Raw genomic sequence first — 16442 nt, forward strand, 5'->3', positions numbered from 1 at the left:
TTTTTAAGAAATAGCAATTCCACAGTCTTTGCCTCCCACTGCATTTCATTATTTTTTAATTTTGCAGATGTCAGATGGACTCTATTATGGCCCTGTATATTGAAATTATAATATTTCTCTGCGTGTGAAAAGTAGAATTTTTACACCCCATAGCCAAATGAGGAGTCAATGAGCCACGGCACCAATGGAGGCAGCCACCACGGAAATGAACTCATAAGAGCTTTTCATACTTACTCCCACCACAGCCACAACCTGTATCCCCATTACCCACATTTTATTTTATTGGCTGTGTGCTGTTCTTTTTGTCAGCCTCAGGGGTGAAACAGATATGTTAGAGGGTTAGAGACTAAATCCCGAACACCAGTTTATTGAAACTACATCAAATCTGTGCTACAACATAATGAGCTAAGGCTGAAAACAGTGTCTTTGGTGACATAAATATTGCAGGTTTTTGTCTTGTCCTTTAGGATGTCCCACGGGCATCAGTATGCTGATAATCCAAAACCCAGTTAGATAGGAGAAAAGCAGGGGTGGCAGCCTGATCCCAAGCAATCACAATTGAGTGCAATGCATCTCTTAAAAAGGTTATGTAGCAAAACAACTGCATCAAAACAAAAGACACATTAGCATAATTGTAGCATACAACGAAAAGAGTAACAATGATCTGTGAGGAAGAGTAACGTGTATTCAACAATAAAGGGAAATCAGGTCAGAGAAAAAAATGTGTGGTGAAAGAGATGGGTTGGGAGATGTTGTGTGGGTCAAACTATGAGATTCCCAGCAAATTATGAAACTACTGTTAAAACAAAGATAAATCTATGATTCAATTTTTGAAACTATTTTCATCTATGGTTTTCTGAATTGCCTAACTGAATGTCTAGTCGCAGTTTTAAGCACATCCCATTGCCATGTCCAGAACATGAATTCATTACAATTTACCGGGCCATTTATTCCCATCAATGATATTGTCTTGTCGGCACCAAAAACCAGAAATGCACAAATAATTTTAAGTCCGGACACTCCAGTCGAAGACCGGACATCAGGAAACTTTACCCTGCCCTAAATGTGTCTGTCTCATAATGGGGAAATAAATGGGGAAACACATTTCTGCACAATGTTATTGGCCCATTTATTAATCAACCAGCTGAGTTCAAAAAAAGCAAGCTACCATGGAGATGACAGGTTGGCAGCAGGCCCTACTGATTTTTCTGTTTAGGGTTCTTCAGAGGAAGACGCCTTGCTAAAGTAAGATTAGTGCTCGGTTTTTTACTGTGACACTACTTTACGATTGCTCAGGTGCAATGTGAATGTGTACAAAATGTGAATAAAGGTACAATACTAAATGAGATTGTCGTGAAGTGTTGTATCCAAAACTTGAGATCGTAGAAAGAAGTGTTTGTTAGCCTTGCTAATTTCCGACAACAGTAACACTAGCAAACGTTGGCTAGTTTATGTAAATGACAGATCAAAGTGAAAACTAACTAGCTAGCAAGTTAACATTTGCAACATCAGCTAGAACTTGCACCAGTCTAGTAATTAGCTAGCTAATGTGGTGACTTGGTAAAAGCCTATCTGTTTCACAAAGTTGATGCTTTAACTTGGTTATCAGCCATCAGGTTTATTCCCATTAATATATTTTTCCTCAAAACTTTTTAGTCAGATTTACATGTTCAATAGATACATTTTTCTAAGCTAGTTGACATTAGTAGCTGTGACTCATCATATAGAAAGGCAATTTGGTTTTTAAAATGTTTATTCACACTTCAACATAGCTAACTTAATAATGTTTGTGACCCCAATTTTAGTTGTGGACCCCAAATATCTGAAAATGCCTTTTAATTATGTACATTAAAAAAAAATCTTGCACATAAATGCTTCCTATTGACTGCTGATAGGCAGTCACTTTAGAAGCAAAAGAACATTGGAATACTGTGGATTTTAACTAAATATGGGTGTACCCTTAGAGAGCAAGAGAGTGGAAGCCCTAATTTTGACCCAAAATCAAACAGAATTTAAATACTAGTTATGCAAGTGGCAGCTAGCAAAATGCTGGCTTGTCTGATTGCATCATCATGTTTATTATGGGATAAACGTGGTTGTTTTCCAGAGTCTGACCCTCATGTCTTGCTTTGGAAATGACACCTTTAACAAAAATGCTTGTGTTTTAATTTTTGGCATGTGACCATGGTAAAAATAGGATAATTCACTCTGAGGTATGCGGTTAAAAGACATTAAGGCACTCCGCTTTGCAACGGGTGGTTCTTTGCCTCCCAGGTGCACATTAAAATCATAACTTTATTCCTAGTTGTGGATTATTTCATGCATAATAAATAATGTTACACGTGTAGCTGTAAAAATAGAGGGACGTTTTGGTCTTACAAAAAACAAAAATAAATCGGTACTTGCTGCTGTGGCCTTTGATGTCATTTGCTCTACTTTTTTTTTTCTTCCTCAGTAAAAAAAAAACACAAAAACAAAAAAAACTTCCATAACAGTTGTTGACTACATTGACTTTACTCGTTGTGAACTTGTGAGACATTGTGAAGTGAGCAATCGTAGGTGGCATTCACTGGCCAAAGGCAGCCACGGCCCTCTCGTTGCCCAGCCAACCGACAACCCAACCCTCTCCCCCCCCGCCCCCCCTGTTATTCAGCAGAGTGCCAAATGTGCCAGCAGCGGATCAGAGAGAGTGCTGGGTCAATAAGCGACCGGCAGGATTACTATTTCCTGATGATTGTGATATTTTTCCCTGAACCTTGTGGGTCCACAGACAGCGTGGGCCCCTGGACTTCAGCCCAGGTAACCCCCTGAATTAATCCAGACTTGGCTTCGTCTTTAATTCAGGAACATGCATGCTAGCAAGTTGGTCAAAATATCATATAACCAGCACTTTTTCACTGAAGTCCAGCTTCAGTATTGAGTTTTATGACTGCACAGTTGATACACCAGGCACAGACAGGCCTCAGACACCAGCTCTCACTATTGAGCAAAGAGGATGGGCAGGCTGTGGCACAACCCACAGAGCAGGCGTAGTCAGCGGGGACGTGATCAGGATTGTGGGCTATGGCACACGTTGTGCAGAGTACCAGTGCTTTTCATTCAAATGGAAAACTATAAAACTATATTAGCAGCCAGCCCTTAGGGTGGAAGACAGGTAAAGGAAAGGCGTAAATGGACTGTATTCAAATTGTCAGGTAATGAAGAGAGTTAATGCACCTTGTCAGCTCTGTTCACATTGACTGTTTTTGCACTCAAAGTATTCCCTTTCCTATAGTGTCAACAGTTTCAGGATCTCTTCACCAATATTATCCGAGCCGTGTCTAAGTCTCTAATGTGGAGAGGGATGTCTCAAAGGCGAGAAATGCAGAAAGTGCCTTCTCATGACTTGCATGGGCTGGGAAAAAAAATAAGAAAGTCCCAGAGCCCCTCACTCAGTCACAGCCTGAACTATAAGACACAGATTTCACCGTGTGGCTGGAGTGATTCGTTCGCAGGTAAACAGAAGAAGGTGAGAGGTCCAGGCCTTCCCGGGAGATATGGCTCAGCCTGCGAGCCTGACAGACAGCATATCGATCGGCGTGGTGTCAGGGGTAACGAGATGGAGGATGGCATCAGGCATGCAATCTCGCAGCGGGCATGGCGTGAGGAGATCAGTGTGACCATCCATCTCTCTGCATTACACTTGGCCTCAGGGACATTAAGCCTGGTGATGAAGACTGTCCAGGGCATTTAGGACAATGCCATGGTTTTCAAGCTGAGTGCCAGATTAAAAACACATTTTTGCACTCCAGCTGCATTCTCCATGGAAATCTTTTTTTTTTTTTTTTTTAGCAGGGAATATTTTTTGGACAGTGAACGCAACTTAAAACATTGTTTGGTTTGTGTTTCAGATCCATTACATTTTTAATCAAACAATTCCCATGTGATTATTCCCACAGTGCATATTCACAGCTTTTATTTAAGGGCAATTTTATACTTGTTGGTCTCACCATGTAGAAATTAGTTTTTTTTTAATTTTTATAAATAGTCTCCCCATTTCAGGGCATCGTAACGTCTGGGACAAATGGTGTCACAGATGTTTCTGATTAGTCAGGTGCTCAAGTTCTGCTCCAGTACAACCAAATGCCTCCAGATTCACTGTATTTTCATCATAGAGGTCTTCCTTGGCTTACCAGGCTCTGTGGTTTCTGAGCTCACAAGGGCACTTCTTTTTTATTTTTTTAATGATATTCCGAACAGTTGGTTTGGTTTTTGGTTAGCCTAAGGTTGGCATATATATCTTACTGTTTTTTTTTTCTTATTTCTCAGCCTCATAATGGCTTTTTTGACTTTCACAGGCACAACTCTGGTCCTCATGTTGACAAACGCCAACAACGTATATTATATATAACATATATAAAACATATCCTGCCGCAGCCCAAATAGTTAAGGTTAGGAATATGGAATAATTATCTCCATAACCATAAATCTAACCCGAACCCTTATTTATAGCCCTAGGAGTTATCATGAGTATGTGATTTTTATGCGGAAACATTGTTGCTTCACAGCAAGAAGGTCTTTTGTTCAAGAGGCCAGGGCCTTTCTGTGTGGAGTTTTTGTATGTTCTCCCCGTGTCTGTGTGGGTTTCCTCTGGATACTCTGGTTTCCTTGCACAGTCCAAAGGCATGTAGGTTAGGTTAATTGAGTCTAAATTGCCCCTAGGTATGAGTGTGTGTGAGTGAAAGGTGTGTGTGCCCTGCGATGGACTGGCAAACTGTCCAGAGTGTATTCCTGCCTCTCGCCGAAGGCTCCAGCACCTCCCATGAACATGACTAGGAATAAACAGATATAGATGGATGAATGATTCTAAGAAAAATCTACTTCATTCAAAATACATATGGCTATAGTCTTACATCAAAAAAGATTAAACCTTGAACTAACCCTTACCTAGCTCCTACCTTCCGAATTTTGCTTCAACCCCTTACTCTAACCACATTTGAAATATGTGATTTTATCTATTATGCACTCTAAATGATAGCTCTAAGAAACAGAGTCTGCTCTCACTGAGTCCAAACCCATTCTCATAAGCCTGTCTATCTCTTATGCCCAAATACTGCATATAATGTTCCACAGGAGATGCTATGGTAGTGATAGTTGTTTTGTCAGAGTGCCTTTTGCTGGGTGCTGAGTTTCAAATTGAAATAATGGAGAAAGTTATTCAGCACGCAACACAGTAGCAAACACGCACCACAGCAAATCCATTTTGATTGATTGAAAAAGGTGGACAGCAGTCTCGAGGGGATGCCAGGATGCTTTCAAGCATCAATAAAAAACAAATTCACCACATCATTCCACATCATAGATCCACCTTTTCCATTACTGAAAATATATTTTATAGATTTTTTTTTTCTTTTTAATAAAAGAAATGGAGTCTGGTCATGTTAGAATGTACAAGCCGCACAGCAGCACCCGACTGTAATAGGCACCTGAAATGACAGAATGAACTCCGAGGCTTCAAAGAACTGGTTTACTAAGCTATTGCGGCAAATCATTTCTTGGTCTTTAAACCAGTCATTAGATCTGTCTAACAGGGTGTGAGTAGGCTGAATGTTACGGCCTCGGTGGCTTCTGCCTCCATGGAGTCCAGGGCTGTCAAACTCCAGTCCTGGAGGGCCGCAGTGTCTGCAGCTATTCGTGGTTGAGAACAAGGTGGACTCTTAAGCCAATCAATGGCTTCAGTTAACAACTCCTGCTAAAACTCATTGAAAAGCAATAAACTCTGCGGCCCTCCAGGACTGGAGTTTGACACCCCCGACGTAGACACAGAAATGACCGTGTAAAGCAGCGATACACAAATCTGGCCCTCAGGGATAGTAGTCCTGCTGGTTTTCATTCCTCCCCTCTAATCACAGATTGATTTATACCTGATGCACCAGGTGGGTGTAATCTCTGGCCAGTCAGTGACGTTATTGGACAATAGACTATCAGGCAGAACAGAAAATCAGCAGTGCTACTGACCTCGAGGGCCAGATTTGAGTATCCCTCGTGTAAAGTTCAATCACTTTGCAACTGGGTACTGTGCATCTGCCTTCAATAGACTTTATTTGCTTACTGTCTTCATTGAATCTTACTGGCCAAGTTTTGGCACAATTGGTAAAAAGAAGAAAAATAATTGCAAACAAGCTATAGACGCTTTCAACGGTAACAACATAAACAAATGTTACTGTGCATGTGCATTGTTCTGGCCCAAACTTAACTTCCGGCAGACTTCCGAAAACAAAACAACAGAGCTCCTAGACTATTTCTGATAACAAGCAAAATAAATAAGTAAATTACGTTAGCTAGCTAGTTAAAACTATGTCTAGCCAGTATTATTTGACGTTACCAGTCGAAGAAAAGAACCGTTGCTTGGCCAAACTCAAATGCGATAATGTTACACTACCAGAAAAACAAGTGACAGAAACAGATAACTGTTGACAGTATTGCACCTTGCTGAGCATCATACATTCCTTGCATAACCCATAACTGTTCTTGGTTATATGCACATTCCTGTGTAAAAAGTGCACTCTTTCTATGATATTGCTTAAAAACGATGATTAGGGACACAAACTGGGGTTAGTGGGCAGCATGTGTAGCCAATGCAATTACTGTAGGTTATTTATTTGTATAGCATGCATTGATGGAAAAACATTGTGGCTCTTAATAGTGGGTCATCTTGCTAGGTTACCACAACAAAAAATGATCAGGCAATGTAACACTGTCAAGTCATTGGAAACTGGTATCATAACGTTAGTTCAAAACGTAGCTAAAACGTATCAACTACTAGCATTGATCTAACGTTACTGTGCATAATTACAGTGTTAGCTACGTTTAGCTAGCTAGCTACAATTAATTTAGTTGGCTAATTCATAACTATTGCAGGCCTGTTATTGGTCAGCTAGCTATTAGCTATCGCTCATCATGAGTTTGTTACCTGAAACGAAGTCAGTGCTAGAGTGAGAGCACCTATTTGACCACCTTCGTTCGACAGACAGGAAAGCGTAAACTGATTTGCAACTATATATGAAATGTAGGAAAAATGTCCTTGTTATCCTCCTGTGGTTATTTTTTCAGTACTTTCACAATTTTTTTTTTTTTTTCTGTGCCGGCAAATAAGTCAAAGGTGGTCCAGCGCTAGCTTTTGGTTGCTAAGGGGACGTGTATCGATCACCCCATATAAATGAATGGAACTTGACATAAATTTGCTAGTATCCTGTCATGCGTATTTGAGGTTTATATGAGAGAGGGTGGTCTCTATCAGCACGTCTAGGAATCCGTACATATTCACTGTTGTAACTCAAGTCGCAGGACGCAAAATAGCCGTTAGGAAAGCAGTTTGAAATTACGAAGAAACATCTGCGCCATTGGCTTTAATGGGTCGCGATGAGATAATTACGAGCGTGTTGCTTGTCTTAAGTTGATATAGTAAATAAGGCTGTATTAGTATTACTAAATGTGTATGTATGAAGTTGATTTTTTAAAATACAATGTATTACGTGTATTTTTACAGGACTTACATTTTAATAGGTAACGATGCAGCTATTTCTCAAAAATATGAAGTAACAACGGGCAAGCACCAGCTATAATAATCGCAGGGATTCAAGCAATTAGTTTCACAATTCCCTAGTGGGGTTACAAAGTTAAATTATGTATTTTTACAAATTTTCGAAATGTAGTTTGTTCCTGAGGTCAGGTTGCACCCCACAGTACAACAACCTGAGCCCAACATCAGTCTGCTCATCAGTTTAACGGGTGTCATATTGGCCAGTAAACACAAACCCAATAATAAAAAAACAGAGCGGAAGTTAACTTAGGGCCAAGCGCATAACCTTGGCAATGTGCGTGCGTCCGATGAAAGCGTCTATACTAGACAGTGCTATGATTTGTAGCTAACTACCAGTAGTTTCAGCATTTAGCAAATGGTGTGTGTGTATGTGTGTGTGTGTGTATATATATATATATATATATATATATATATATATATATATATATAGTATAGCTGAACTACTGCAGAAAAACATTTTTTGGATAGAAGTCAGTTCCAGAATTTCCATCACCCATGTGGTCAAGTTTTGAGGTGGTCGATTTTTGGGGAAGGTAACAGTTTACCTCTGCTGTGACCGCCACATCAGTCTCTGTGGGGGAAGCTTTCAGCTCACAGTGCCTGTTGGAGCGTGAAGCCTAAATCCTATACACACCCCCCTGAGTCTTGTGCGTGTGTGTCGCCTTTCAAGAAGACACAAAAATGTGTTATGTTTGATTGAGGATCAGTGGATAAAATGCAATTCTTCCCTCTCTTTTTTTATCCCCCCAGGTTTATGACATTTAAGGTAATGAGGTAGACACTGCTGGGATTGCTGTTTAATCCAGAGGTGTAGGAGACAGAGTGTGGAGGATGCCGGATCAATATGTCAGTAAATTACGGTACAGGGAAGCTCGGCCACATTCCTCTGAACGGCCATCAAATTCACAAGCACCTCAAACTGACAGAAGCAAAGGTGAATGAGGGATTAGATTCATTTTTGGTGTCCTTTTTTACTTGAAACGAAACCAAACATCAGAAATGACATCAGCTGTAATATGTTGATCTACTGCACCTCTATTCAGATTTATTTACATCTGTGTGCTTAGTAACACATTATAGTGAGGTCCCATGTATTAACTAGTCAAGAAACATCATCCTTTATCAATGTGGCATATCAATGCAGTTAACAAGTTGACTGTTTTTCAGCACATACTGGCCTACTAATGCAAATTATTTTACATAATTACTTAAGTATTACTCATTACTTGACTTGTTATATAGCATTTCGGATGTCATTTGTTATGGGTGAGTTATACCTAATTTATGGCAATCACAGCAATATATAATATTAATGGTATAATGTGTGCATGAAACATGAATTGATGGTGAATCTGTGTTCATTTATTTTCTGTGTGATGTTTTTAAATTATTATAATACATATATTATTATTATTATTATTATTATTGTTGTTGTTGTTGGTATTTTAGATTAAGATTAAGAACAAAGCTTCTAGGATGCCAGCTAGTGATTCTATGCAGATCTGTGGTTGCTGGGCTGTACTGTCAGGGTAGGCAACATAGGCAAAGAGCCATTCCGTGCACAGAAATGAACTCACACACATTGGGGGGAAAACACAATGGAAAAAGCTAATGAAAAGGCACACAACTTCTTAAGATTTTACCTAGGATTTAATAGCAGCCATCCCTAAACAGATGGCAAGGACAAAAATGCTGGGAACTCGATTTCATGCAGGATCTTAAGACTGTTACGCAATACAGTTTCCAACACTTCTGTCCTTGCTGTCTGACCAGTGCCAGTAGTTTAAAGAATGTGAAATGGTGAATAAAATGTTCCAGCTTCACTGAAAACAAAGAAAGTGTGTGCATCATGGTTTCCTTGTGTCGGGTGTCTGCTCCAGGTCCCACTCCACAAATAGGATGTGGCATTTTCCCACAGCAAAATCCATCCATGCTTTGCTCTATTTTGCTTGGCCTTATTTCCATTTTGATTTTATTTTTTGAGAATAAGCTATTTTCTGGTAGTGAGTTAAATCCACAGAGAGATAACAGATCATTGGAAACACTACAAAGGGAAATAGTTTATAAGGTAGTTCGCTTTTTTTTTCTGAAAAGAAAAAAAAATGCTGTAGTTTATCATACAACTGCCATTAACAGAAATTTGAGCTTGAAATGATTTAGAGGAATAAGGTCAATAAGAATTTGAAAATGAAGGACAAAGGCAGTTTCATTGCTTTTCATTGGAAATCAGTACAGAAAAGGCCAATAATCAGTATATGGCGAGAAAAGTCTGTTTACTACTGAAAATCACAAGGTTTTTCTTTGAGACTGATCTGTTCTCTGGGCCTTTTAACAATAAACAGTTGACAACCCATGCTTTGATCTCATTGTTATAAGTCGGTACCTTCTTTGCCACTTGCCGAGGGGCTGGCAAACAAATTCACAGCATGTATTGTATTTTTAAGATGGGCTTCCCACTTCATTCTCATCGCATTTAATGCAGTCAAAATTATTTAATTATTGTCCATATAAAACACACATGGTTATATTTAACTGTGTTCGAGTGATCTCCAGGTTTGAGCTATGAATCATGGGAGATATTTGAGAGAATTAAGGTATGATGGTGTATGAGGGTTATGGAAGAGCAACAGGTCTGCAGTAAAACATTTGGAATGTGTCTGTCTCCCTGTTCTCTAAGCATGGATGATCTAATGTAAATTTTAGTGGCTCAAACCAATGTGTTCCAGTCTCAAAAGCTAGTGTAGTCTTCCTGTAAAGACCCTCATCTTACAGTACCACGCCCCATTCCCCCACCCCAGTCGAGTTCTTAGCAATCAATAACGCTCACCATCAGGGTCTCCCCATTACCGATTAGGAGCTCCACAGAACAGACACATACATGGCTGATCAGGGATATTTTTTTTCTGCAATTTCTCTTCTGCTACGAGAGAAAGGAGGAGGAAGGAAAAAACCGAATCTGACTTCTCAAGGCAAATCAGAACTGAAAATTGCTCCCCACAGGACCGGCTGACCATTTCGTTCTAATTTGAGGCAGAATGAAGGAGCTCACTTGTCTAGCTTCTCTGCTAAATCAGACACAATGGCACTCTGTGGATAAAGTAAGGACTCATCGCTTATGGCAGCTATCAATAAGGGAATAAACTGCATCAATGCACGTTAACACTTTTTAGGACGCTCACCTTGGAGTTACGAGCTGCCGTTATTATGATATAAACCTTTGCTGTCACTTGCCTGGCTCCAAGGCAGCCTCTGGAAAATTGATACCCTGTTAGTTTTGCCTCTGAATAACCAGAGAGACCAATGGTAAAATAGGGCTGTGGCAAACACGCCTGCCACAGGCCACCGAAGTGGCTTTCCTTGGGGCCCTCCAGCACAGAGACACAGGGAGATGATGTTGAAACAGTCCACATTTATTCCACGAGGGTTTGGCAAGATGTTACAGCCAAGTGAGCAGATCTCAAACACTGTCATGACAGAGAAGCTCCTGATGTGGGTGGGGATGGCAGATTTAACCTGTGCGCAGTGATTACCTCACCTACGCACAGGTGAACGCACATCCGTTCCTGGGTCCAATTAGCCTGGCCAATTATCTAATTATTAACCAATTATCCAATTGGCCAGGTCTAATTAGCTTGACCCAGGGCAGGTGTGGCTGCTTAAACCAGCCATCCCCACACCACAAGGGCACTCTAAGCTGAGATCAGCATTTTATTCTTTTAAAAAATTCAGCCAGCTGTTAATTGGAAATTTAATGCAGTTACTTGGACATGACCTGCTCAATATCACTTCTAACTTCACTAAAAGAGCAGGAATAACAGAACCATAAATAAAACTGCACTTGAGTTCATTACTAGCTCTCAGAGCTTTCCAGTTCTAATGTTGCATGGCTGTTTATATTTACTTCATAAAGTAACCCAGTTCTAACTTTATTCATTCAAATTGTACATCTGTCATGGCCATGAACACACTTAAGTGGATTAATGGACGCTTTTGAAATGCCTTATATCTGAACAATTTATTGATAGATTTTTGTGTTGCCAATATTCTGACAACAAAACACTCTTAATCATTAACCAACCAACCAGTTTAAATGATTTAAATACATCATACTGATTTATCATGCAGGGGGCACTTGAGGATGAATGTCATGGGATGCTCACTGATGTTCAGTGGTTGACTGAACCATACTGGCATATGATTCATGGAGATGAGTCAGACTAACTAAATGGTAAGTCTCTTTGAAACAAAAGTATGAAAGTCTGTTGAAAGATGTTAATAAATAGTGGTTATCTTCCGTACCAAGACAAAATGATTTATAGTGCTAAATGATATGAAAACAGAAAATAAGACTTGCTTCAACATTTAAAAATTCCCAGTAGAATAAAAATATTATGGGTTAGTACTGACCAAGGTTAAGTTTGTTTGAAACATTCTTACATGTATCAGCAAATCAGTGTAATCATTATTTTAAGCAGTTCTTCAGCAAGCTAGCTGGACATGATGAGCACTTCCTGAAATTAAGCCATGTGAAGAACAGACAATGAGAATTGATGGACTCTGTATTTTCTTGGCTACATCACTTTCCAATCCACTGCCTGCTAAACATTGCCATGTAGCCGGTGCACATTGTAGCTAAACTTGGCCTGAATCATTTTCCATTTTCTCTGGTGTTCAGATTTTGTTGAAGGAAAGACCCAGACTATCTTCTCCTCACTGGCTATTCAGGTTAATGGCCATGGTACTTCCAATGAGAGTCTTGACATGTGAGATGCCTATCTTTTTACCCATTCTTCTGTTGGCTTTGTGAAAGAGTTCTCCGTATTTATTACTGCCCAGCCAAAAGCTTCTCTACTCGACTTGCCTGGCAGAAGAGAAAAGACTATTCTCCAACAGATAACAAGATCAGAGAGCAGCACAAAAAAGATAAGTGTTGATACAAAGGAGAGAAATTGTGACGACTATAGCATTGAACAACTGAGAGTCCTTCTGTGTGACCACAGGCTAATAATGTTGTCCAAGAGAAGGATGCTTGTTCTTAGGAAACATCTGATATTTACCAACATGTAGCTCTCTTGGGCCAAAAATAGATGTGCTTGGAGGGTGGACAGACACTGCTCTCGATAGGTAGTGGGATGGCAAATTCTGCTATCTATGGTAAAGAGAATAAATCTGGTGTGTTTTCCCATACTTCTGAAGGAGTTGTTTTGTTCCCCTTCAGACACGTTCCTGTTAAATCTGGTATTCTGGTAAAAGCACATTCTAAATGTGTCTGTCAGCCAGAGAAAAGGCTGTGCAGACTCACTGATCTGTAAATCATCTCAGTAGCTTATCAGATGCTCTGGGGCTGCTCTCAGGCGTTCTTGGTATTGTAAGGATCAGTGACTGTTTGTAGGCACCAACTGTATTCATAGCACATTTATTCAGTGTATCTAAGACCTGGGGTGCAGAACTGCTAATTATGTAAAAATAGAGGACCCAGCACATTAGCTTGGAGCTTTTATACAAGCATGAATATACAAAACATAGAGACATACAGAAGATGATTTATATATATATATATATATATAGAGAGAGAGCGAGAGAGAGAGAATGAGTGCACATTTTTTGCATATAATGTAAAAAAGTATAGAAATATAAAAAATATTTTATTAGCATTCCTCCTAAGCATGTATTTATGCGTGAATAATGTCAATGTGTGCCTTATCTGCTTGAACAGTGAAAGTGAGGTGCTCAAGGCCAAATGTACTACGGTGCCTTGGTGTACTGTGGGATTTGAAGGTCTCAGAGATCTGTGCATGCGATCTCCTGCGCTAATATCTACTCATTCGATATATGGTATGGTGAGTGAACGAATGGGCATTACCCTAGGCTACTATACAAAATGAATGATAATCGCAACTCTTTGGGGGCTCGAGAACAACAACTCTGAAGTTCTTCTAATTGGGTACATTATCTAGTTGTGTTTGCTATCAGAACGATGCATTGTAATGGTTTACCACTCATGGACCAAGTTAATCAATCATGCCAAAAAACGGCCACCTCCACTCTACTGAACGAACAAAACATATCTGAACGAATCGTTCGTGAATGGTAAAGCAGGCTCTGAATGAGAATCACAACATTTTTGTCTTCGTTTGTCAGTAGGGGGCTGCCTATGCGCTCTGGGGAAGTGGGGATTAATTAAGCAGGTGAACAAATTGAAGGTTTTGTTCTATTCACTGAACAAAATGTTCGGAAACAAGTCAGGAAAAATAATCAAACTTCTCATCGCTATTTTGCACTGCATGCTAAAAGGTGATTCATACTTAGGCTCCTCTGATGGAGTGTTCTCCTCTCCTGCACCACGGGTGCTGGTGAACACACACAGCTAGACTCATACACAACGCTCTAGTCCCCTTTCCATGTCCTTACTTATTTAGCCTTCAGTGATTTAATTTAAATGTTTGTTTGTTTATTATATTCTATTTTATTAAACCTTGTCATCGGTCTGATTGTTATTCAGATATATTCTTGAGCCTATCACCTCAAAGAACATATGCATGTTGTTACGTCATTGGTAATTATTTTAATATTGAAATTGATAATTAATTAATTTTATGCGACTGATTGATTATGAGACTGATTATACGTTTCCACCATTTGATCACTGCATTAGGTAATACTGTATATATTTATATCCGCTGCATTCCTTAGTGACTACCTGTGAGGATAATTAAGACAGCTATTTTTTAATTATTTATCCTCACGGTTCTATAATTCGTAGTGGTATTTCCACATACACTGGACTGCCACTTTAGCAGAGCTAAATGAGTAGTGAAGAATACTCCCCTGACTGAAACTCTGTCCACATGGTCAACGTTATAGCCTGTTATTGTACTCTGCCAATTATGGATGACTGGGTACATCACTGTATGAGGCAAATGGTCATCCAATAAGGGCGAAGATGCCCTTTGCGACCAAATTTGCATATGATGGCTAAAGCCCACAATCTTCCTTCTCAAATTTTCAGCATAAACTACCTCGCTGGTGTCTGCTTGTTTCTATCAAGCCAAAGTCACCACCTGCAAGCAGAAATGCACTACTACAAGCAAGGACCTCACGAGAAGATGGCTGGCTAACTTTTTCAGGCTTTCTGATGAAGCAGTGTGAAGGGTGCGATGCAGCCATGGAGGATACGGATCCTCGCCCTGCTTGTTATGTGCCTCGAAGAGGATCACACTCTCGGAGTCTTAACTAAGGTTACCTGCACTGCCTGCGATGTTCTGGGTGCGCAGGACTTGCTGTGCCGAGTGGGATTGCACCACAAAGATCCCAGCTGGGCAGAATTCCCCGGAGCCTTATGCTATGCACTCTCAGGAGCACATGCCCTACCTCCGCAAAGTTGGGGATCTGGCTGACAAGGAAGACGTCTTATAATTAGTCATAGCAGTGATTTATATGACATTGTGTAAATGAAATTAGTCATGTTAAGTACTTAGTCGCATATCCTTTGCATGCAGTGACTGCTTGAAGTGACCCAGAGACACCACCAGGTGTATCTTCTCTGGTGATGGTCTGCCAGGCCTGTACTGTAGCCATCTTCAGCTCCTGTTTATTTTGGGGGCTAGTTGCCTTAAGGTTTCTGTTCAGCATAAAAAAACACATGCTCAATTGGATTCAGTTTGGGTGAATAACTTAGCCAGACAATAACTTTCCAGTTTCTGGCTTTGAAAAACTCCTTTGATTCTTTAGCAGTATTTTTGGGATCATTGTTTTTCTGTAGGTTGAAGTGCTGTCCAATGGGTTTGGAGGCATTTGGTTTGAACGTGAGTAGATAAGATGCTTATGTCCACTACAGAATTAATTGTGTTGCTGCAATCAGCAGTGACATCGCCAATGAAGACAAGTGAGCCAGTATATGTGGCAGCCATACATGCCCAACCCATGAGTCTTAGGTTTGCTTATGTCACTGAATGTCTTTTCTTATTTTTCATTGAGAATAGAAGTGATTGAATCTTTGGAGCTTCCATCTTCTTCACTGCATCTGTCACCATATTCATTTAGTGCAGCTTTGAGTGATTTTGCCTTCAAATCCTTTCCTTCCCATTTATTGTGCTTGTTTTTATTTCTCTTTGTAATTTGCTCAGTTTTGTCATATTGTCTAGAGTTTTCCTAAAGCCACAGACCATGCCTATCCCAGCATTCATTGGGTGAGAGGTAGGATTACACCCTTGACAAGCCGCTAATCTATCGCAAGACGCACACACCATTCACTCACACACTCATACCTATGGGAAATTTAGTCTCCAGTTAGCCTACCTGCATGTATTTTAATGGTGGGAGGAAACCGGAGTACCCAGAGGAAACCCACACAGACATGGGGAGAACATCCAAACTCTACAGAGAAAGGCCCAGGCTGGGATTCTAACTCAAGTCCTTCTTGCTGAAAGGCCACCGTGCCACACCAGACCATGCATAGGAGTTTCAATTGCAACTTTCATTGTAATGCTTGATTATTAATGTGATCAATTTATCCTTGTTGATTTACTGGAAAACTTCTTGTGCTGATATTTCAGACTATAACATTTTGTAAAGGTCAATTTTGCTGTGATAACTAACATAAGCGAGTTAAATAAAAATGCTACCACTGCTGATGTGGAGAAGCATTAAACGCAAAGTACATGAAAAGACAAGTCTTCACTGCATGTTCAAAAATTGGTGCTTATCCCCACAGGCTGGTGCTAGGCCTGCTTACTGGATTAGTTACATAATTAGTAGTTATGCAATTAGCTGAACTGGTTGATGGCTTAGCATTTCAGATGAAGCAGAGTGACACAGTCACTTTCATCTAAAAGAAAGAGCTGCCCTTTACCTAAAGCAC

General features: G+C 40.0%; 1 long non-coding RNA gene across 1 annotated transcript in view; it reads left to right on the top strand.

Moving 5' to 3' along the window:
* Nucleotides 1–2667: 2667 nt before the first annotated feature.
* Nucleotides 2668–16442, top strand: part of LOC135261388 (uncharacterized) — a 57064-nt gene continuing 43289 nt past the window's right edge. Inside the window, exons 1-2 of the long non-coding RNA XR_010331913.1 lie at nt 2668–2799; nt 8333–8516. This is a non-coding gene — a long non-coding RNA (uncharacterized LOC135261388). The remainder of the gene's footprint in view (nt 2800–8332; nt 8517–16442) is intronic.

Source organism: Anguilla rostrata, chromosome 8 (genome assembly GCF_018555375.3).
Source record: "Anguilla rostrata isolate EN2019 chromosome 8, ASM1855537v3, whole genome shotgun sequence".
In the NCBI taxonomy this organism is placed as follows: domain Eukaryota; kingdom Metazoa; phylum Chordata; class Actinopteri; order Anguilliformes; family Anguillidae; genus Anguilla; species Anguilla rostrata.